Source organism: Hypanus sabinus, chromosome 18, assembly GCF_030144855.1.
Source record: "Hypanus sabinus isolate sHypSab1 chromosome 18, sHypSab1.hap1, whole genome shotgun sequence".
In the NCBI taxonomy this organism is placed as follows: domain Eukaryota; kingdom Metazoa; phylum Chordata; class Chondrichthyes; order Myliobatiformes; family Dasyatidae; genus Hypanus; species Hypanus sabinus.
In genome coordinates this window covers 59,299,674-59,320,885 of record NC_082723.1, presented here as the reverse complement: position 1 = coordinate 59,320,885, position 21,212 = coordinate 59,299,674, and the positions used below count along the sequence as shown (strand labels likewise).

General features: G+C 52.0%; 1 protein-coding gene and 1 non-coding gene across 2 annotated transcripts in view; both read left to right on the top strand.

Moving 5' to 3' along the window:
- The first annotated feature begins 265 nt into the window (after positions 1 to 265).
- On the top strand, positions 266 to 338 carry trnaf-gaa (transfer RNA phenylalanine (anticodon GAA)). The gene has a single exon. It is a non-coding gene; the product is annotated as a tRNA-Phe (tRNA).
- An 11,405-nt stretch (positions 339 to 11,743) lies between these two features.
- The window catches only part of LOC132407656 (discoidin domain-containing receptor 2-like), a 104,166-nt gene continuing 94,697 nt past the window's right edge, over positions 11,744 to 21,212 (top strand). Inside the window, exon 1 of the mRNA XM_059994454.1 lies at positions 11,744 to 11,926. The gene's annotated coding sequence lies outside the window, so the exon portion shown is untranslated. The remainder of the gene's footprint in view (positions 11,927 to 21,212) is intronic.

The following is a 21,212-nucleotide window of genomic DNA, read 5'->3' as shown; positions in this document are numbered from 1 at the left end:
GCCACAGTAAGGCAAACAAAAACTAGAGGAACAGCACCTCATATTCCCTCAACTCAAAAGAATGAGCATTAAACCTTACAATTTCAGAATCAAAATCACAACGTATTGTGAAATTAGTTAACTTTACAGCAACAGTACAATGAAATACATGCTAAATAAATAGAGAAAAGAACAAATTACGTTAAGTATATTTATGCCTGTTAAATATTTAAGATAAAATAAGTAAAATAATAATAAAATAATCAACCAAAATAGCTCACTATCAGCTGAAATAGCTCAGTTGGGAGAGCGTTAGACTGAAGATCTAAAGGTCCCTGGTTCAATCCCGGGTTTCAGCACTGCTACATATTTATCTCGGTGACTAGTGGAGTGCCGCAGTGACCTGTCCTGGGACCGCTGCTATTTGTGATTTTTATAAATGACCTGGATATAGAGGCAGAAGGATGGGTGAATAAGTTTGCAGATGACACAAAGATTGGAGGAGTTGTGGATGGAGCTGTAGGTTGTCGAAGGTTACAAGAGGATATAGACAGGCTGCAGAGTTGGGCAGAAAAGTGGCAGATGGAGTTCAATCTGGACAAGTGTGAGGTGATGCATTTTGGAAGGACAAACCAGAAGACTGAGTACAGGATTAATGGTCAGTTACTTAAAAGTGTGGGTGAAAAGGGACCTTGAGGTTCAAATCCATACATCCCTCAAGATCACTGCACAGGTTGATAGGGCATTTAAGAAGGCCTATGGGATGCTAGGCTTCATTAACAAGGGGATTGAGTTCAAGAGTAGAGAGGTCATGTTGCAACTCTACAAATCTCTGGTGAGACCACACTTAGAGTATTGTATTTAATCCTGGTCACCTCATTATAGGAAGGATGTGGAAGCTATGGAGAGGATGCAGAGGAGATTTACCAGGATGTTGCCAGGTTTGGAGAACAAGTCATATGAAGCAAGGTTAGCAGAGTTGGGGACTTTTCTCTTTGGAGTGTAGAAGAATGAGAGGGGACTTGATAGAGGTCTACAAGATTATGAGAGGCAATGATAAGGTGGATAGTCAGTACCTGTTTCCCAGGGCACCAATAGCAAACACCAGAGGGCATATGTACAAAATTAAGGGAAGGAAGTTTAGGGGAGACATCAGGGGTAAGTTTTTTACACAGAGGGTTGTGAGTGCCTGGAATGACTTGCCAGGGATGGTGGTGGAGGCTAAAACATTAGGGGTATTTAAAAGCCTCTTAGACAGGCACATGGATGAAAGAAAAATGGAAGGTTATGGGGTAGAGTGGGTTCAGTACTTTTATTTTAAGGATTATATGGGTCGGCATAAGATGGAGGGCTGAAGGGCCTGTACTGTGCTGTAGTGTTCTATGGCTCTGTGGTTCTAAGTAGTGCAAAAAACCAGAAATAAAAAAAGTAGAGAGGTAGTGTTCATGAGTTCAATGTCCACTTAGAAATTGGGTGGTAGAGGAGAAGAAGGTGTTCCTGATTTGCTGAGTGTGTATCTTCAGGCTTCTGTACCTCCTTCCACTGTGTGAAGAGGGCACATCCTGGGTGGTGGGGATCCTTAATGATGGATGCCATTCTTCCTGAGGTATGATTTCTTGAAGATGTCTTGGATTCTTCGGAGGCTAGTACCCATGATGGGGATAACTAATTTTACAAGTTCCACAGCATTCCATAGATCCACAACTCTTTGGGTGAAAAAGTTTTTCCTCAACCCTGTTCTAAATGGCCTACCCCTTATTCTGTGGCCTCTGGTTCTGGACTCCCCCAAGATCGGGAACATCTTTCCTGCCTCTAGCATGTCCAGTCCCTTAATAATCTTATATGTTTCAATCAGATACCCTGGCATCCTTCTAAATTCCAGTGTATACAAGCCCAATTGCTCCAATCTTTCAACATATGACAGTCCCGCCATCCCGGGAATTAACCTTGTGAACCTACGCTGCATTCCCTATATTGCCATTGTCTTGCCTTCTTTATAGCTGCTGCAATACATTGCATCCAGGTTAGGATCTCAGAGAGGTAACCCTTTGCCCATGTTTTCCTCCCTCACTCTCACCAGCCCTCCCATGAGCTCTCTCTCTCTTTCCCCCCCCCCAATCCTTCCACTTTTTCTGTCCCCTTCCTCCTTCCCACCTGTCTCCATCCACCCATCAATTTCACCTCCTGCCCCCTCTGGTTCCACTTATTGCCTACCAGCTTCTGTAGCCCCTCTCCCTTAGCACTTCTATATTCTGGGCACCTTTCTTCCCCCCCCCCGCCCCCCCCACCCACCCAAGACCTGATGCAGGATGTTAAACCATCATCAACCATCCCTCTGCCTCCACAGACACTGCCTGGCCCACTGAGTTCCTCCAGCAGTTTGTTTAGAACTCCAGACTCCAGCATCTACAGTGTCTTGTGTCTCTGGATTAACTTCTCAGTCAGTCATTGAGACGGTGTAGGAGCAAGAGACAGGGAGATAAATGACTGACTGACACAGTCGCACAGCTCCAGGGATATAGGTTCAATCCTGACCTTGGGTGCTGTCTGTGTGGAGTTTGCATGCCCCAACATATTGACGCAGCTATAAAGAAGGCAAGACAGTGACTATACTTCAGTAGGAGTTTGAAGAGATTTGGTATGTCATCAAAAACGCTCAAAAACTTCTAAAGATGTACCATAGAGAGCATTCTGACAGTCTGGTATGGGGGGGGGTGTAGTTGGGGGCTACTGCACAGGACTGAAAGTAGCTGCTGAGAGTTGTAAATTTAGTCGGCTCCATCTTGAGTACTCGCCTACAAAGTACCCAGGACATCTTCAAGGAGCAGTGTCTCAGAAAGGGGGTGTCTATTATTAAGGACCTCCAGCACCCAGGGCATGCCCTTTTCTCATTGTTACCATCAGGTAAGAGGTACAGAAGCCTAAAGGCACACACGCAGTGATTCAGGAACAGCTTCTTCTCTGCCATCCAATTCCTAAGTATCTTAGGAGGTGCAGATTCTTAAGTATCTGCGACATGTGACAAATCTGATTCTGCAGTTTGCTCCCTTCGACCCTGCTGTTATTGGCCTCCGCGCGACATTGTGTTTTTTAAATGGAGTCAGCTTGAGCAGAAATAGCAAGAGTGGGAGTACAGAAACTAACTGTAATAGGAGGCCATTCAGCCCAGCAGGCCCAGAATAGCTCTCTGTCACAACAATCTAGGCTGCTCCAGTCTCATAGCCCTGCAAGTTCATTCCTGGCTCCTGTTGAATGCTGCAATTGATTTTGCTGCCTTTGCCACAGTGTTCCTCACAACAGCTGCTCAAAATGTTTTAAAAACATCCTCTGGTGAGATTTGGCTCTTTTATCTATCCCTGATTCTTGATCCCTTTGCCTCTGGCAACTGTTTATCTCCAGCTGTTCTCTCCTTGCCCTTCATGACTTTATCTCCATCAGGCCACCTGACGTCCTTTTGCATCCCAGCTTCTCCAGTCTGCCCAGGTAACTGAAGCCCCCTTCACCAGAATCGTTTCAGCGGATCTCCGGCACCCTATCCAAAGTCTTGGCATTTTTCCAAAAGTGAGGCTCCCAAAAAGGGACACAATATTCCTGTAGGAATGGAATACTGTTTACAAAGTGACTTCTTTGTTTGTGTTCACTGTGTTCTCTTTACAAAACAGGTCAGTATTTTAACCATATGTTCAGCCTGCCACTTGTAAAATCTACAAAGTGCACGCAAGTCCCAAATCACTTTATTCTTGTATCTCTTCTTGCACTGTGGCCTTTAGTTTACTTTCCCTCTCCTTATTCTTCCTCCCAAAAGATAATGCCTTTCATATCTATGTATTAGATTTCATCTGCTAGCTATTCCACCGGCTCACCGGTGTCTTGTTGAAATCTACACTATTATCACCCAACTTGCTGATTGTCAGTGCCTGCAACATTCTGTAAATGTGCAGAGAGCATAACAAATGGCTTTGATAAAATAGTGGAGGAGAAACTGTTTATAATAACAGGCTTCTGGGTAATTAGTCATAATTCACCAAAGGTACAGTGGGAAGATGAAGGGAAGTTACTCAGTAGGAAGGGAGCTAGGATCTTTGGAAAAAGAAATTAGATGGTACCTGTTACATTTATTGTCATGTGCACACAATTACAGTGAGGGACAGATACAATGACAGTCTTGCTGGCAGCAGTATCACAGGCACATAGATTCAGACAACAAACAGAACATTAATGATGCATAAATTATTTAGGCGTCTGTTAGTCTCGTGAGACCATGGATTTGCACCTTGGAAGGTTTCCGGGGTGCAGGCCTGGGCAGGGTTGTATGAGGGAAGGGCACTAGGGCCCAAGCAGCTTGGCACAGGTGTCGTCGCAGAGCAATGTGTTGTTAAGTGCCTTGCTCAAGGACACAACACGCTGCCTCAGCTGAGGCTCGAACCAGTGACCTTCAAGATCACTAGACCTGATGCCTTATCCACTAGGCCACGCGCCAACACAACGTAAATTATACAAAAGAGTGAATGAAATAAAGACACAAGACAGTGCATAAAAACATCAATCAGAAATAACCCTATGGTAGTGCAAGTAGTGTTCTATTGTGGAGGTAGGGTGAAAGTTGTGTAAGTCTTTTCGCGAGCTTGATAGTTACAGAAACTAACTGTTCCTCAGCCTGGTGGTGTGGAACTTCAGCCTTCTGAATGTCCTGCTCAATTGGAGCAGTGAAAAGACCGGGATTGAAAAAGAAATATCTCGATGTGAATGGGAAATGAGTAGGGAGTGAGAGCTACTGAACAGATCCTGACACCCACAATCCTGCGTGAGCCAAATGAGCAAGTGGATATTTGACCATGGGGGTGGGAATGAGTAGATGTGGGGGCGGGGTGGGCTGCTGGCCCATCTTCCCCTCAGTAATGCTGACCGGATGTTGAACCTAACACACTGTTTGACCAGGGCAGTGGCGATGAATGATGAGAGGAAGTAGGGTGCTGGGGGAGGTGTGGGGAGGCTGGAGCAGAAGGGGGAATGAGGGAAGAAAGTAGTGGATGCGATGGGGGGGGAAGGGGTGCAGAAGCAATTGGAATGGTGGGAAGAGTGGGAGTAATTGGCAGAGGGGAGGGGAGGACTGGGATGAGGGGGGATTGGAGGGGATAAAGGGAAATGTGGTGGAGGAGAGGGAGAGTAGGGAATTGGATATGGTTGAGGAACAGGGTGACTAGGGAGCAAAAAATGGGAAATAGAAGGTGGAGATGAGTGGAATTGCATTGGAGAAGGTGAAGCAGACAATACAGAGAAAGGGAAGTGGGGACAGAGGTGGAAAGAAGAATGAGGGTGAGGTGAAACCAGGGATTGAAGGGGGAGAGGGGATTTGGGGAGATGAAGGAAGCAGGAAAATGTCAATGGAGATGATAGAGAATAGGGTGACGGGGAGTGGGGATGAAAGAGAGGGGAGGGTGGAGGGGAGAAGAGGTGAGGCAGTGGAGGGGAGGGTAAGATGGAGGGGAGAAGAGTTGTGGCAGTGAAGGGGAGGGAACAAGGGGGCTGGAGAGGAGAGAGGGTAAATGTGGTAGATGAAGGTGAGTGGTGCGTTGGAGTGGGGAAGAGAGAGGGGAACAGATTTTGCGCTTGCTATCTTAGCAGGAGATACCTCCAGTTTGGCCTGATTGAGGTGCAGCTCAAGGCTAAGTGTCTCATAGATCATTCGTTTTACAGAGCCCTCATCCCAAGTGCAGGGAAGAAATGGATGCTCACCATGCAGAGGAAGAGGGGCAGGTAGAAGACCAAGGAGATTTTGAAGTGTGCCTCACTCCAAAACCATTTCAACAGTGGTAGGAGTGACTGCGTAGAGGCATATTCATAGAGCTGCACAGGTCATTTGGCCCATCATCCATGCTAGCTGAGACGCTCACCTACTCCCACTCCTACATTCATGAGCTCATTTCCCTCTAATCCTTCCCTATCCACGTACCTGCCCAAATGCTTTTTAAATGTGATTCTATCTACTTCTACCACCCTCTTTGGAGGCTTGTTCCATACCCATACCACCCACAGTGTGGAAAGGCTTACCCCTCAGAGCACCTTTCAATATTTCCGCTCTCACCCGAAAACAAGGTGCTTGGGTTTATGTCTCCTCTGCCCTTAGAAAAAGACTGTTATTCACTATCCTGACTATACTTACCAACCTCCAGTGAGAACAATGCCAACCTATCCAAACTCTCCTTGTAACTAAATCCTTTTGTTCCTGGTAACATCCAGCGAATCTCTTCTAAATTTTTCTAGCATTATCACATCTTTTCTACAAAATACTCCAAGTTCAGCCTAACCGATGTCTGGTATCAGAATAAGGTTTACTATCATTGACCTAAGTCATGAAACTCATTGTTTGCACCATCTGTACAATAGAATACATGAACAATGACTATGGTACAATAAAAAATAAGTAAGTAGTGCAAAAAGAGAGGAAAATTGCTCTCACAGCTACCTGGACTATACATCTTTCCACCTTGTAACATAAAAATGCCATCCTCCTTCTGTCAGTTCCTCCGCATCTGCTCTCAGGATGAGGCTTTCAGTCCAGAACAAAGGAGATGTTCTTGAAAGGAGCTTCCCTTCCTTCACCATCAACGCTGCCCTCAACCACATCTTTTCCATTTCACGCACGTCAGCTCTCACCCCATCCTCCCACCACCCTACCAGGGATAGGGCTCCTCTTGTCCTCACCCACCAACCCACCAGCCTCCACGTCCAGCACATAATTCTCCAGAACTTCCGCCACTTCCAACTGGATCCCACCACCAAGCACATCTTTCCCTTCCCCACCCCCCACTTTCTGCTTTCCACAGGGATTACTCCCTACACAACTCCCTTGTCCATTTGTCCATCCCCACTGATCTCCCTCCTGGCACTTATCCTTGGAAGAGGAACAAGTGCTACACCTGCCCCTACACCTCCTCCCTCACTACCATTCAGGGCCCCAAATAGTCCTTCCAGCTGTGGCAACACTTCACCTTTGATTCTGTTGGGGTCATATACTGTGTCTGGTGCTCCCGGTGTGGCCTCCAGTACATTGGTGAGACCCGAGGTAGATTGGGAGACCAATCACCTAAACACCATCTGCCAGAAGAAGTGGGATCTCCCGGTGGCCATCCATTTTAATTCCGCTTCCCATTCCGATTCTGATATGTCCATCCATGGCCGCCTCCACTGTTGGGATAAGGCCACACTTAGGATGGAGGAACAACACCTTATATTCTGTCTGAGTAGCCTCCAACCTGATGACGGGAACACCAATTTCTCGAATGTCTGGTAATCCCCCCCCCCTCACCATTCCCCAACCCCCTTTCCCTCTCTCACCTTAACTCCTTGCCTGCCCAACCTCCCTCTGGTGCTCCTCCCCCCATTTCTTTCTTCCATGGCCTTCTGCTGTCTCCTATTAGATTCTCCCTTCTCCAGCCCTGTACCTCTTTCACCAATCAACTTCCCAGCACTTTACTACACTCCTCCCCATCCTGGTTTCACCTATCGCCTTGTGTTACTCGCTCCCCTCCCCACCTTTTAAATCTACTCCTCATCTTTTTTCTCTCCAGTCCTGCCGAAGCGTCTCAGCCTGAAACACCGACTGTACTCTTTTCCATAGATGCTGCCTGGCCTCCTGGTTCCTCCAGCATTTTGTGTGTGTTGCTTGGATTTCCAGCATCTGCAGATCTTCTCATTAGCAAAATAGTGAGCTACTGTTTATCATTCATGGACCATTCAGAAATCTGAAGGCAGCGAGGAAGATGCTGTTGTTAAAATGTTCAGTGCACATCTTCAGGCTCCTGTACCTCCTCCTTGATGTTACTAATGAGAAGAGGGTATGTCCTGGATGGCAAGTGTCTTTATGTTGGATGCCGCCTACTTGAAGATGGTAGGGAGGCTAGTGCTTATGCTGGAGCAGCAACATGATGTCCCAACAGTTAACCTCAACACTCCTGCCACAAAGGCAAGCTTAGCTTCTTCCCCACCACCAAAGATTTCTGATTGCCAATGAATCCATGAACACCGCCTCACTTTTTTTCCCATCTTTTAGCACTATTTGTTTTTTAGATACACTTATTTCAATTTATATTTTTAAATAAATATATTATATAGTAAGTAAATATTTATAAATATTTAATTTATATTTTATTGTATGTATTGCAAAGTACTTCTGCCACAAAATAACAAAGTTCATGACATAAGCCAGCAACATTAAACCTGATCCTGATTCTGATTCTGAAGTTGCATCTATTTTAAAGCAAAGAGTCTGAATGGTAAGGTAGACATAATCTGAGCATTAATTAGCATGTGGGAACATTGCAATCACTGAGGCATTATTGAGAAATGGACAGGCTGTGCAACTCAACGTTTCAAGGCATGACAGGAGAAGATACAAAAGAGGAAGGGAAATTGCAGAATTAATGAAGAACTCCATTACTACAGTAATGAAGGAAGATAATCTAGAAGGCTCCTCCTCGACTGAGGAGGCAGAATTTATAATCAAAAGTGGGGAGCGATCACTCTCTTCGATGTAGAGCAGATGACATAAAACAGTGGTGACATTGATAGAAGGATCATTCAAGGACAAAGGATGATATTGATCAGTTGGTAAGATGGGCAGAGGAACTTAATCGTGTTCGGTATAGGGTAATTCTTTCTGGTAGGACTAAACATGATAGGCCATACAGAGTGAATGGGGAGCATGGGAAGACTGAGGGTCTCGATCTGAAATGGTGACTGTTTATTTTCCTCCGTAGATGATGCCTGCCTGCGTGAGTTGCTCCAATCTTATGGTCTTTGGTGGTCATACCTAAGGAACCCTCAAGGTGGCAGCACAGATATGAAAGGTGGTGAAGAAGACATGGGATATTTGTCTTCATCATTGACAGGACTAACATTTTATATGAGAGCAGGGAGGTGGTGGTACAACTACATAGTTAGGCTGAAACTAAAGTACTATATATGATTCTAGTTGGCAAAGACATGATCAGTTAGGAGAGGATGCAGAGGATATCCACCTGGTATGAAAATCCTGGGTCTGTTTCCAATAGAATGAAAAATATGGATGAGAAATATACTGTACAACATTTCTCACATACTTTGCACAGTTTAAAGCAGAGTGCATTGTAGTAAGGTAGGGAATAAGAAGGTTAGAGGGGATTGGAAGATTATTTTTCATTCAGACGGTGGGTGCAATCAGACTTAAACATTCTCCTAAAGGAGCTATTGGAACCAACTACTCACAACATGTAAAAAGAGTCTGGTTGATCACTTATAGTATCAAGACATAAAACACAACTCATCAAGTTCTTGCATGTGGTTAGTATACTTGGGCAGCTGGTCATTGTGGGCTGAATGGCCTGTTTCTATGCTCAAATTGGGTTAAGTTTCTACTCAGCAGTATAAACTAACTGCTGACTGTACCGGGTTGGATACCATTAGGAAAGGGGGAATGGCCTCTCAGGCAGGGGCAGATTGAGTGGGGGTGGAGTATAAAGTAAAAAATAAATTTATTATCAAATTAGATATGTGTCACCATATATAATCCTGAGATTCGTTTTCTTGAGGGTATGTTTAGTAAATCCAAGAAACAGACTAGAATCAATGTAAGGCAGCACCCAACAGGATCAACAGATGGCCAATGTACAAAAGACAAAAAAAAAGCTGTGCAAATACAAAAGAATAAAATAGAAATAATAATAAATAAGTAAGTAATAACTATCAAGAACATGAGATGAAGAGTCCTTGAAAATGAGTCCATAGGTTAAGGGAACAGTTCTGAGATGAGCCGAGTGAAGATACCCTCACTAGTTCAGGAGGGAGAGGGGAGAGCCATAGGGGAAGGGAAGAAGGTGTTAGGGAGAGGGGACTTAAGTGTGGGTGGGAGACAGAGAGGGTCTGGAGTAGAGATAGTGAATGAGGGAACTGGATGGTTGGAGGGAAGAGGGAGACCGACAAGATGGAAAAGGAGGCAGTGTGTTTGCCAGTGGGGAGAGTCAGCTGGTCAGGTAGGAAAATTTAGGGTTGAATTTAAATGGAAGGTATGCAGGAAATGGTAAAGGGGAGAGGGGGAATGGCTACGAGTGGGTGGGGAGGAAGAGAGAGGAATTGGAGGAGAGGTATAGCTTATTGGATGGGCAAAGGGAAGTTGGAGGTGGAAGGTGTTTTTGGTGCCCGAAGTGGAGAAGGGCAGTAATATGTAGAGGGGTGAAGGAGTGGGCAGCAAAGAGGGCAGGTCAGGAGGGTGGGAGGCTGGAGAGGTCATTGAGGAAGACAGGGGTTTCTAGAAGACATGAGTGGATAGTGGTAAGGAGTAAGGGGGTTAAACAAGAGAGGAAGTGATGGAGGTAGACCACTGGTGAATGAAAGGGAAAGTGAGGAGTTGGAAGAATGACAGGGTGTCGGGGGGAAGAGAGAATGTTATATGGATGGGGAAAGAGGTGATGGTAAGGAGTTGTATGGTGGACTGAAGGAGGGGAATCCAGGTGGTGAGAAAAGTCAAAGGTGGAGCGGAGAGAGGAAATAAGGGTAAGGTGAAGGAGATGGGAGGAGAAAGGGAATGGGAATGGAGATGAAGAGGAGGAGGAATGAGATTGACAGGGTATGGGGATTAGAAGGGATTGAAGGTGGACGATGAGAGTTGAGGGGCAAAAAGGGAAGTGAGAAGGATGTGGTGCAGTGAAGAGGGCTGGGGGAGGTGAGGAAGGTTTCTGTGTTTTGAATGTGGACTTGAACTGTTAACTTTATTGAGTCTCATGATTTTTATATTCTGTTTTTTTCACCCGATCTTTGTCAGTTGTTTTGTGTGTGTATGTGGGTGATTTGAGAGTTGACTTGCCTTTTAATTTTTGTTTTTTTTTTGTGTGGGGAGGAGGGATTTGCGGGTTGATGATTGTATTGCCATTCTTTTCTCTCTTGGGTTTCATGGCTATCTGGAGAAGGATTTCGGAGTTGTGTACTTTGAAAATAAATGAAGCTTTGAACTTTTTTTTTGAATGTTTGAGGCATGAGAAAAGAGATGAGGAAAATTTATTTTACCAGAGGGTTGTGAATAAGGAATTCATTGCCATGGACTCAAATATACATTGGGTATATTTAAGGTGGTGGTTGATGGGTTCTCCATTAATATGGGTGTCAAAGATTATGGGGAAACACAAGAATGGAGCTGAGAGGGATAATAAATCAGCCATAATGCAAAGGCAGAGCAGACTCAATGGGTCAAATGGCCTAATTAAGCTTCTATGTCTCATAGAATCCAACATGAGGTTGGATGAGAGTGAATGAATTTAGAAGTTGGGAAGTTGAATGGGTATGGCTGATGAGGGAGGAATGTTGGAGAATGTGGTAGAGGTGATGGGGGAAGTGAAGGGTGGGTGGGGATGGGGGATATGGGGAGAGCTGGGGAAGTGAGGAGGGATGTGAGTGGATGGGATGGGGGAGTGAGGAGGGGTGTGTATGGGGTGGGATGGAGGGATGTGGGTGGGGTGAGGGAATTGAGGAGGCATGAGGAATAGGAGTATGAGGAGAATGGGGATGTGGTTGTGAAGCGAGATGGGAAAGATGAAGGGGATGTGTGTGGTAGGGATGATGTGGCGGTATCGGATGGGAAATAATGGGAATAAGGAGGGTGTGAGGATAAGGAAGCGAGGGAAGGATGAGGAGGGTGAGTGATGGAGAAGGGGTGAGGATAAGAGGGCAGGCGGATGAGATTAGAGTGTGGGGGTAATTGAGGAGGGGTGAGGGGTGAACGTAGAGGGTGGAGGTACTGATAAGTGCTGAGGGAATGGGAAGTGCGGGAAAAGATGGAGATGGAGTCGGAGTGAAGGGGAGGCCGACCTGGAGCGGGGCCGAGGGGGTGGGTCTAGCGCTGGACCGCTGTCCGCCCGCCCGCCGGCAGGAGAAGCAGAGCTGCGGCTCGGAGCGGCAGAGGAGAGCGGCGGATCAGGTACTGCGGAAACAACACTAGGGATCGGGCCGGTCAGCGGGCGGGACTCGGCTTGCGCCGCCACTCCAGCGCCCGGCGCTAGGCCCATGCGTCAGCGGCTTTCCGGCCGGCCGGGTGGACGGCTGGGCTCGGGCTCGAATTGGAGCCCCTGCGTCGGAGCGGCGGCCTGCGCGGGCTGGCGATGTGGCTGGTGCCTGGAGCGGAGAAAGGAGCCGGATTCGGGAAGCAGCGGGGTTGTGGGCAGAGAGGAGGGGAGTCGGGGTTGTGGGCAGAGAGGAGGGGAACGGGGTTGTGGGCAGAGAGGAGGGGAGTCGGGGTTGTGGGCAGAGAGGAGGGGAACGGGGTTGTGGGCAGAGAGGAGGGGAGTCGGGGTTGTGGGCAGAGAGGAGGGGAGTCGGGGTTGTGGGCAGAGAGGAGGGGAGTCGGGGTTGTGGGCAGAGAGGAGGGGAGTCGGGGTTGTGGACAGGGGAGGGGGAACGGGGTTGTGGGCAGAGAGGAGCGGAGTCGGGGTTGTGGGCAGAGAGGAGGGGAACGGGGTTGTGGGCAGAGAGGAGGGGAGTCGGGGTTGTGGGCAGAGAGGAGGGGGAACGGGGTTGTGGGCAGAGAGGAGGGGAGTCGGGGTTGTGGGCAGAGAGGAGGGGAGTCAGGGTTGTGGGCAGAGAGGAGGGGAGTCGGGGTTGTGGGCAGAGAGGAGGGGAGTCGGGGTTGTGGGCAGAGAGGAGGGGAGTCAGGGTTGTGGGCAGAGAGGAGGGGAGTCAGGGTTGTGGGCAGAGAGGAGGGGAGTCGGGGTTGTGGGCAGAGAGGAGGGGGAACGGGGTTGTGGGCAGAGAGGAGGGGGAACGGGGTTGTGGGCAGAGAGGAGGGGGAACGGGGTTGTGGGCAGAGAGGAGGCGAGTCGGGATTGTGGGCAGAGGAGGCGAGTCGGGGTTGTGGACAGAGAGGAGGGGGAACGGGGTTGTGGGCAGAGAGGAGGGGGAACGGGGTTGTGGGCAGAGAGGAGGGGGAACGGGGTTGTGGGCAGAGAGGAGGGGAGTCGGGATTGTGGGCAGAGGAGGCGAGTCGGGGTGGACAGAGAGGAGGGGGAACGGGGTTGTGGGCAGAGAGGAGGGGGAACGGGGTTGTGGGCAGAGAGGAGGGGAGTCGGGGTTGTGGGCAGAGAGGAGGGGGAACGGGGTTGTGGGCAGAGAGGAGGGGAGTCGGGGTTGTGGGCAGAGAGGAGGGGAGTCAGGGTTGTGGGCAGAGAGGAGGGGAGTCGGGGTTGTGGGCAGAGAGGAGGGGGAACGGGGTTGTGGGCAGAGAGGAGGGGAGTCGGGATTGTGGGCAGAGGAGGCGAGTCGGGGTTGTGGACAGAGAGGAGGGGAGTCGGGGTTGTGGGCAGAGAGGAGGGGGAACGGGGTTGTGGGCAGAGAGGAGGCGAGTCGGGGTTGTGGGCAGAGAGGAGGCGAGTCGGGGTTGTGGGCAGAGAGGAGGGGGAACGGGGTTGTGGGCAGAGAGGAGCGGAGTCGGGGTTGTGGGCAGAGAGGAGGGGAGTCGGGGTTGTGGGCAGAGAGGAGGGGAGTCGGGGTTGTGGGCAGAGAGGAGGGGGAACGGGGTTGTGGGCAGAGAGGAGGGGAGTCGGGGTTGTGGGCAGAGAGGAGGGGGAACGGGGTTGTGGGCAGAGAGGAGGGGGAACGGGGTTGTGGGCAGAGAGGAGGGGAGTCGGGGTTGTGGGCAGAGAGGAGGGGAGTCAGGGTTGTGGGCAGAGAGGAGGGGAGTCGGGGTTGTGGGCAGAGAGGAGGGGAGTCGGGGTTGTGGGCAGAGAGGAGGGGAGTCGGGGTTGTGGGCAGAGAGGAGGGGAGTCGGGGTTGTGGGCAGAGAGGAGGGGAGTCGGGGTTGTGGGCAGAGAGGAGGGGGAACGGGGTTGTGGGCAGAGAGGAGGTGAGTCGGGATTGTGGGCAGAGGAGGCGAGTCGGGGTTGTGGACAGAGAGGAGGGGAGTCGGGGTTGTGGGCAGAGAGGAGGGGGAACGGGGTTGTGGGCAGAGAGGAGGCGAGTCGGGGTTGTGGGCAGAGAGGAGGCGAGTCGGGGTTGTGGGCAGAGAGGAGGGGGAATGGGGTTGTGGGCAGAGAGGAGCGGAGTCGGGGTTGTGGGCAGAGAGGAGGGGAGTCGGGGTTGTGGGCAGAGAGGAGGGGAGTCGGGGTTGTGGGCAGAGAGGAGGGGGAACGGGGTTGTGGGCAGAGAGGAGGGGAGTCGGGGTTGTGGGCAGAGAGGAGGGGGAACGGGGTTGTGGGCAGAGAGGAGGGGAGTCGGGGTTGTGGGCAGAGAGGAGGGGAACGGGGTTGTGGGCAGAGAGGAGGGGAGTCGGGGTTGTGGGCAGAGAGGAGGGGGAACGGGGTTGTGGGCAGAGAGGAGGGGAGTCGGGGTTGTGGGCAGAGAGGAGGGGAGTCGGGGTTGTGGGCAGAGAGGAGGGGAGTCGGGGTTGTGGGCAGAGAGGAGGGGAGTCGGGGTTGTGGGCAGAGAGGAGGGGAGTCGGGTTTGTGGACAGGGGAGGGGGAACGGGGTTGTGGGCAGAGAGGAGGGGAGTCCGGGTTGTGGGCAGAGAGGAGGGGAGTCGGGGTTGTGGGCAGAGAGGAGGGGGAACGGGGTTGTGGGCAGAGAGGAAGGGAACGGGGTTGTGGGCAGAGAGGAAGGGAACGGGGTTGTGGGCAGAGAGGGGAGTCGGGGTTGTGGGCAGAGAGGAAGGGGAACGGGGTTGTGGGCAGAGGGGGAACGGGGTTGTGGGCAGAGAGGAGGAGAGTCGGGGTTGTGGGCAGAGAGGAGGGGGAACGGGGTTGTGGGCAGAGAGGAGGGGGAACGGGGTTGTGGGCAGAGAGGAAGGGAACGGGGTTGTGGGCAGAGAGGAAGGGAACGGGGTTGTGGGCAGAGAGGGGAGTCGGGGTTGTGGGCAGAGAGGAAGGGGAACGGGGTTGTGGGCAGAGGGGGGAGTCGGGGTTGTGGGCAGAGAGGAAGGGGAACGGGGTTGTGGGCAGAGAGGGGAGTCGGGGTTGTGGGCAGAGAGGAGGGGGAACGGGGTTGTGGGCAGAGAGGAGGGGAGTCGTGGTTGTGGGCAGAGAGGAGGGGAGTCGTGGTTGTGGGCAGAGAGGAGGGGAGTCGGGGTTGTGGGCAGAGAGGAGGGGGAACGGGGTTGTGGGCAGAGGGGGAATGGGGTTGTGGGCAGAGAGGGGAGTCGGGGCTGTGGGCAGAGAGGAAGGGGAACGGGGTTGTCGGCAGAGGGGGAACGGGGTTGTGGGCAGAGAGGAGGGGAGTCGGGTTTGTGGACGGGGAGGGGGAACGGGGTTGTGGGCAGAGAGGAGGGGGAACGGGGTTGTGGGCAGAGAGGAGGGGAGTCGGGGTTGAGGGCAGAGAGGAGGGGAGTCGGGGTTGTGGGCAGAGAGGAGGGGGAACGGGGTTGTGGGCAGAGAGGAGGGGAGTCGGGGTTGTGGGCAGAGAGGAGGGGAGTCGGGGTTGTGGGCAGAGAGGAGGGGGAACGGGGTTGTGGGCAGAGAGGAGGGGAGTCGGGGTTGTGGGCAGAGGAGGCGAGTCGGGGTTGTGGACAGAGAGGAGGGGAGTCGAGGTTGTGGGCAGAGAGGAGGGGGAACGGGGTTGTGGGCAGAGAGGAGGGGAGTCGGGGTTGTGGGCAGAGAGGAGGCGAGTCGGGGTTGTGGGCAGAGAGGAGGGGGAACGGGGTTGTGGGCAGAGAGGAGCGGAGTCGGGGTTGTGGGCAGAGAGGAGGGGAGTCGGGGTTGTGGGCAGAGAGGAGGGGAGTCGGGGTTGTGGGCAGAGAGGAGGGGGAACGGGGTTGTGGGCAGAGAGGAGGGGAGTCGGGGTTGTGGGCAGAGAGGAGGGGGAACGGGGTTGTGGGCAGAGAGGAGGGGAGTCGGGGTTGTGGGCAGAGAGGAGGGGAACGGGGTTGTGGGCAGAGAGGAGGGGAGTCGGGGTTGTGGGCAGAGAGGAGGGGGAACGGGGTTGTGGGCAGAGAGGAGGGGAGTCGGGGTTGTGGGCAGAGAGGAGGGGAGTCGGGGTTGTGGGCAGAGAGGAGGGGAGTCCGGGTTGTGGGCAGAGAGGAGGGGAGTCGGGGTTGTGGGCAGAGAGGAGGGGGAACGGGGTTGTGGGCAGAGAGGAGGGGGAACGGGGTTGTGGGCAGAGAGGAAGGGAACGGGGTTGTGGGCAGAGAGGAAGGGGAACGGGGTTGTGGGCAGAGAGGAGGGGAGTCGGGGTTGTGGGCAGAGAGGAGTGGAACGGGGTTGTGGGCAGAGAGGAGGGGAGTCGGGGTTGTGGGCAGAGAGGAGGGGGAACGGGGTTGTGGGCAGAGAGGAGGGGAGTCGGGGTTGTGGGCAGAGAGGAGGGGAGTCGGGTTTGTGGACAGGGGAGGGGGAACGGGGTTGTGGGCAGAGAGGAGGGGAGTCCGGGTTGTGGGCAGAGAGGAGGGGAGTCGGGGTTGTGGGCAGAGAGGAGGGGGAACGGGGTTGTGGGCAGAGAGGAAGGGAACGGGGTTGTGGGCAGAGAGGAAGGGAACGGGGTTGTGGGCAGAGAGGGGAGTCGGGGTTGTGGGCAGAGAGGAAGGGGAACGGGGTTGTGGGCAGAGGGGGAACGGGGTTGTGGGCAGAGAGGAGGAGAGTCGGGGTTGTGGGCAGAGAGGAGGGGGAACGGGGTTGTGGGCAGAGAGGAGGGGGAACGGGGTTGTGGGCAGAGAGGAAGGGAACGGGGTTGTGGGCAGAGAGGAAGGGAACGGGGTTGTGGGCAGAGAGGGGAGTCGGGGCTGTGGGCAGAGAGGAAGGGGAATGGGGTTGTCGGCAGAGGGGGAACGGGGTTGTGGGCAGAGAGGAGGGGAGTCGGGTTTGTGGACGGGGAGGGGGAACGGGGTTGTGGGCAGAGAGGAGGGGAGTCGGGGTTGTGGGCAGAGAGGAGGGGAGTCGGGGTTATGGGCAGAGAGGAAGGGAACGGGGTTGTGGGCAGAGAGGAGGGGGAACGGGGTTGTGGGCAGAGAGGGGAGTCGGGGTTGTGGGCAGAGAGGAAGGGGAACAGGGTTGTCGGCAGAGGGGGAACAGGGTTGTGGGTAGAGAGGAGGGGAGTCGGGTTTGTGGACAGGGGAGGGGGAACGGGGTTGTGGGCAGAGAGGAGGGGAGTCGGGGTTGTGGGCAGAGAGGAGGGGAACGGGGTTGTGGGCAGAGAGGAGGGGAGTCGGGGCTGTGGGCAGAGAGGAGGGGGAACGGGGTTGTGGGCAGAGAGGAGGGGAGTCGGGGTTGTGGGCAGAGAGGAGGGGAGTCGGGGTTGTGGGCAGAGAGGGGGGGAGTCGGGGTTGTGGGCAGAGAGGAGGGGAGTCGGGGTTGTGGGCAGAGAGGAAGGGGAACAGGGTTGTGGGCAGAGGGGGAACGGGGTTGTGGGCAGAGAGGAGGAGAGTCGGGGTTGTGGGCAGAGAGGAAGGGGAACGGGGTTGTGGGCAGAGGGGGGAGTCGGGGTTGTGGGCAGAGAGGAAGGGGAACGGGGTTGTGGGCAGAGAGGAGGGGGAACGGGGTTGTGGGCAGAGAGGAGGGGAGTCGTGGTTGTGGGCAGAGAGGAGGGGAGTCGTGGTTGTGGGCAGAGAGGAGGGGAGTCGGGGTTGTGGGCAGAGAGGAGGGGGAACGGGGTTGTGGGCAGAGAGGAGGGGAGTCGGGGTTGTGGGCAGAGAGGAGGGGAGTCGGGGTTGTGGGCAGAGAGGAGGGGAGTAGGGGTTGTGGACAGGGGAGGGGGAACGGGGTTGTGGGCAGAGAGGAGGGGAGTCGGGGTTGTGGGCAGAGAGGAGGGGGAATGGGGTTGTGGGCAGAGAGGAGGGGGAACGGGGTTGTGGGCAGAGAAGAGGGGGCAGGTGGAGACTGTTGTGGGGAGGAAGAAGGGGGCAGGGGAGATGGGGTTGTGGGCAGAGAGGAGGGGGCAGGGGAGACAGTTTTGTGGACAGAGAAGGGGGGCTGAGCTGACAGTGTGGGCAGAGAGGAGGTGTTTCAGGAGGAGACTTTTGTGGGCAGAGAGGATGGTGGAGTCAGTGTTGTGGGCAGAGGAGGGGACGAGGAGATGTGGCAGAGAGGGGGTGTTTCAGGGGGAGAATTGTAGGCAGAGGAGGGGTTTCAGGGGTGACCGTGTTGTGGGCAGAGAGGAGGGAGCAGGGGGAGATGGTGTTGTGGGCAGAGGAAACATTGTGTGGAGGGGTAGTGGGGAGACATTGTGGCCAGAGGGGAGGTATCTCGGGTAGAGAAACTGTTGTGGGCAAAGAGGGGGAAGGGGGAAGTGATGTGTGCAGAGAGGAGGGAGCAGTGGTGCCAGTGTTGGCGTGCTGACAGGAGCAGACAGAAGAGCCAGTGTTGTCAGCAGATTGGGGGGTGGGCAGCAAGATGGTGTTGTAGGGAGGCAGAAGGGGCAGGGAGGAAGGGGCGTGCGGCACTGTAGGAAAGAAGGAGGATGTGAGGGTTGTGTCGTGGACAGAGAGAAGGCAATTGGAAGAGGTGTTGTTGACAGAGAGGTGTGGGCAAGGTGGGTGCTGGTGTTGTGGGCAGGGGCATGTTCTTGTACTACAGGGAACCCATCGGTTCACTGCCAGCCCAGGTCCATCACTGCGAGCTGTGTGAGGGATGGGGGAGGTTGGTAGTTGGCAGGGCGTTGATGGTTGTGGGACTGAGAACAGATAAATGGGATGCATGAAAAGAAAATCAGGTTTAATGGATCTTTGAAGAGTAGAATGGATAAGGGAGAACCAGTGGTGTATTGGCATGTGGTTGTCCTTAAAGCTCCTGTGCAGGAGTTTGGTCTATAATTTTAGAGCACACTAAACTGGGGTAAAAATAGTCAGAGAAATTGGCCTTTCAGCTCACCGCATCCATGCCAACTCTTTTTTCCCATTTACTTACCCTATTTGCACTTGCTAGAATGCTCTCAGTATCAACTGCCCTTCTCCTTCTGTGGATGCTGTCTGAACTGCTGAGTTCCTCCAGTGTTTTGTTTGTTCCAGATTCCAGCATCCACACGTTTGCTTCTGTGCCGTGTTTATCTGTATCTGCCTAATAATTTAAGTATAGTGGCTGCATCTGAATCTGTAAGCTCCGGACATCTACTATCTGTTTGTAAACACAAAAACTTGACCCTCCAATCTCCTTTAAAACTTCTCCTTCTTACAAATTTATGCCCTCTTGTTTGAGATACTGAAATGGATTGATAATTGATTATCAGATGGAAAGCAGTGTGGGGATAGGTCTCTGGTTTACTGACTAAGTGGTGAAGGTACAGGTGCTCCGACCAACCTGTCCACAATCTCTTATCAGTAACTGGACGAGGGGGACCAAATGTCATATTTGTTGATGATATAAAATTGGGTGGGATTGTCAGAAGATGTAAAGAAGTGTCGGGGAATACAGAGACATTGAGAAAGTGGCAAGGACACAGTGGATGCACTGCACTTACAATGTTGAAAAATTTTAAGTTATCCAAATTGGTGCACAAGCCAGAAAGCAGTTATTTTTTAAATGGTAAGTTATTAGGTAATATTGATGTTGAAAGGGACCGTGGTAGTCTTGTTTGCAAGTTACTGAATGGCAAGGTACAGATGCAGCAGCAATTGGGAGGGCATATAGTATAAGACCATAAGACATAGGAACAGAATTAGGCCATTCAGCCCATCTGCTCTGCTGTATCTTCTCCACCATCCCAGATCCCACTCAACCCCATGCACCTGCCTTCTTGCCATATCCTCTGATGTCCTGACCAATCAGGATATTTATCAACTTCCGCCTTAAGTATACCCACGGACTTGACCTCCACCGCAGTCTGTGGCAGAGCATTCCACAGATTCACTACTCTCTGGCTAAAAAAATTACTCCTTACCTCAGTTCTGAAAGGTTGCCTCTCAGTTTTGAGGTTGTGCCCTATAGTTATGGATACCTCCACCCGAGGAAACATCCTCTCCACATCCTCCCTATATAGTTCTTTCAACATTCAGTAGGTTTCAATGAGATCCCTCTGCATTCTTCTAAATTCCAGTGAGTACAGGCCAAAAGCTGCCAAATGTTCCTCCTATTGTTAACCCCTTTGTTCCCAGAATCATCCTCGTAAACCTTCTCTGGAGTTTCTCCAATGACAGCATACCCTTTCTGAGATATGGGACCCAAATCTGTTGACAATACTCTTAAGTGTGGCTAGAAGGGTGTCTTATAAAGCCTCAGCATTATAGTCTATTGTAAGAAGATTTGTTTTCAGGAGTAAACTTGCCATCTCACACCTGATATACTGGTTTGATTTCTTTATGTTAAAAATTGGACAAATTAGCATGAAAAGGAGTTTTTTTTTGGTGTTATGCAAGGAATGTGGGCTTCGCAGGCTGAGCCAACCTGGTGCCCTCATGAAGGTTGTGATGAGTTGCCTTCTTGAACCACTGCAGCCCTTGATGTGGGCAATGCTGTTCGGGGGGGAGTTCCCGGATCTTGATCCAGTGATGCTGAAGGAACGGTGATGTCTTTCTAGGTCAGGATGGTGTGTCGCTTGAAAGCAGTTTCCAGATGGTGGTGGTCCTGCTTTCACTGCCCTTGTTCTTGTTGGGGTTTTGGGTTTGGACTCCTGCTATCTCAGGACCTGATTTGCTGCAGTGCATTGTACAAAATGCTGCTACTGTGCATGGGTGGTAGAACAAGCGAATGGCTGTGCATGGGTGGTAGAACGAGTGAATGGCTGTGCATGGGGTGCCTTTGGTGGGCCACTTTGTATGGTATCGAACTTCTTGAGTGTTATTGAAGTTGCACTCATCTGTAAGTGGAGAGCTTTCCATCATACTTCTGACTTGTAGATGCTGGATAGGTTTTGGGGAGCTAACTGAGGGGATTCCTAACCCCTCCCCTGCTCTTGTAGCCACTTTGTGTGCAGAGCTCCAGCAGTTCAGCTTCTGGTGAATGGTAACCCCAGGACATTGATAAAGGGAGATTCAGTGATGGTAATGCCATTGAATGCCAGGGGATGATTGCAGGATTTTCTCATATTGGCTCGCATCATTGTCCTGCACGTGTGGTAAGATTGTTACGTGCCAACTTTCAGCCCGGGCCTGGGCATGTCAGCTCCTGCTGCATTTGGTTGTGGATTGCTTCATTATCGGAGGAGTTGCAATTCTTAACCATCAGTGATTATCTCTACTTCTGACCTTACATTGGTGAAGGAGTAGGGTATCATCATGAGGAACTCCTTCAGAGATGTCTCGTCACTGCAATGACTGGCTTCCAACCACTGCAGCTATCTTGCTTTGTGGAGCTCAGCAGGTC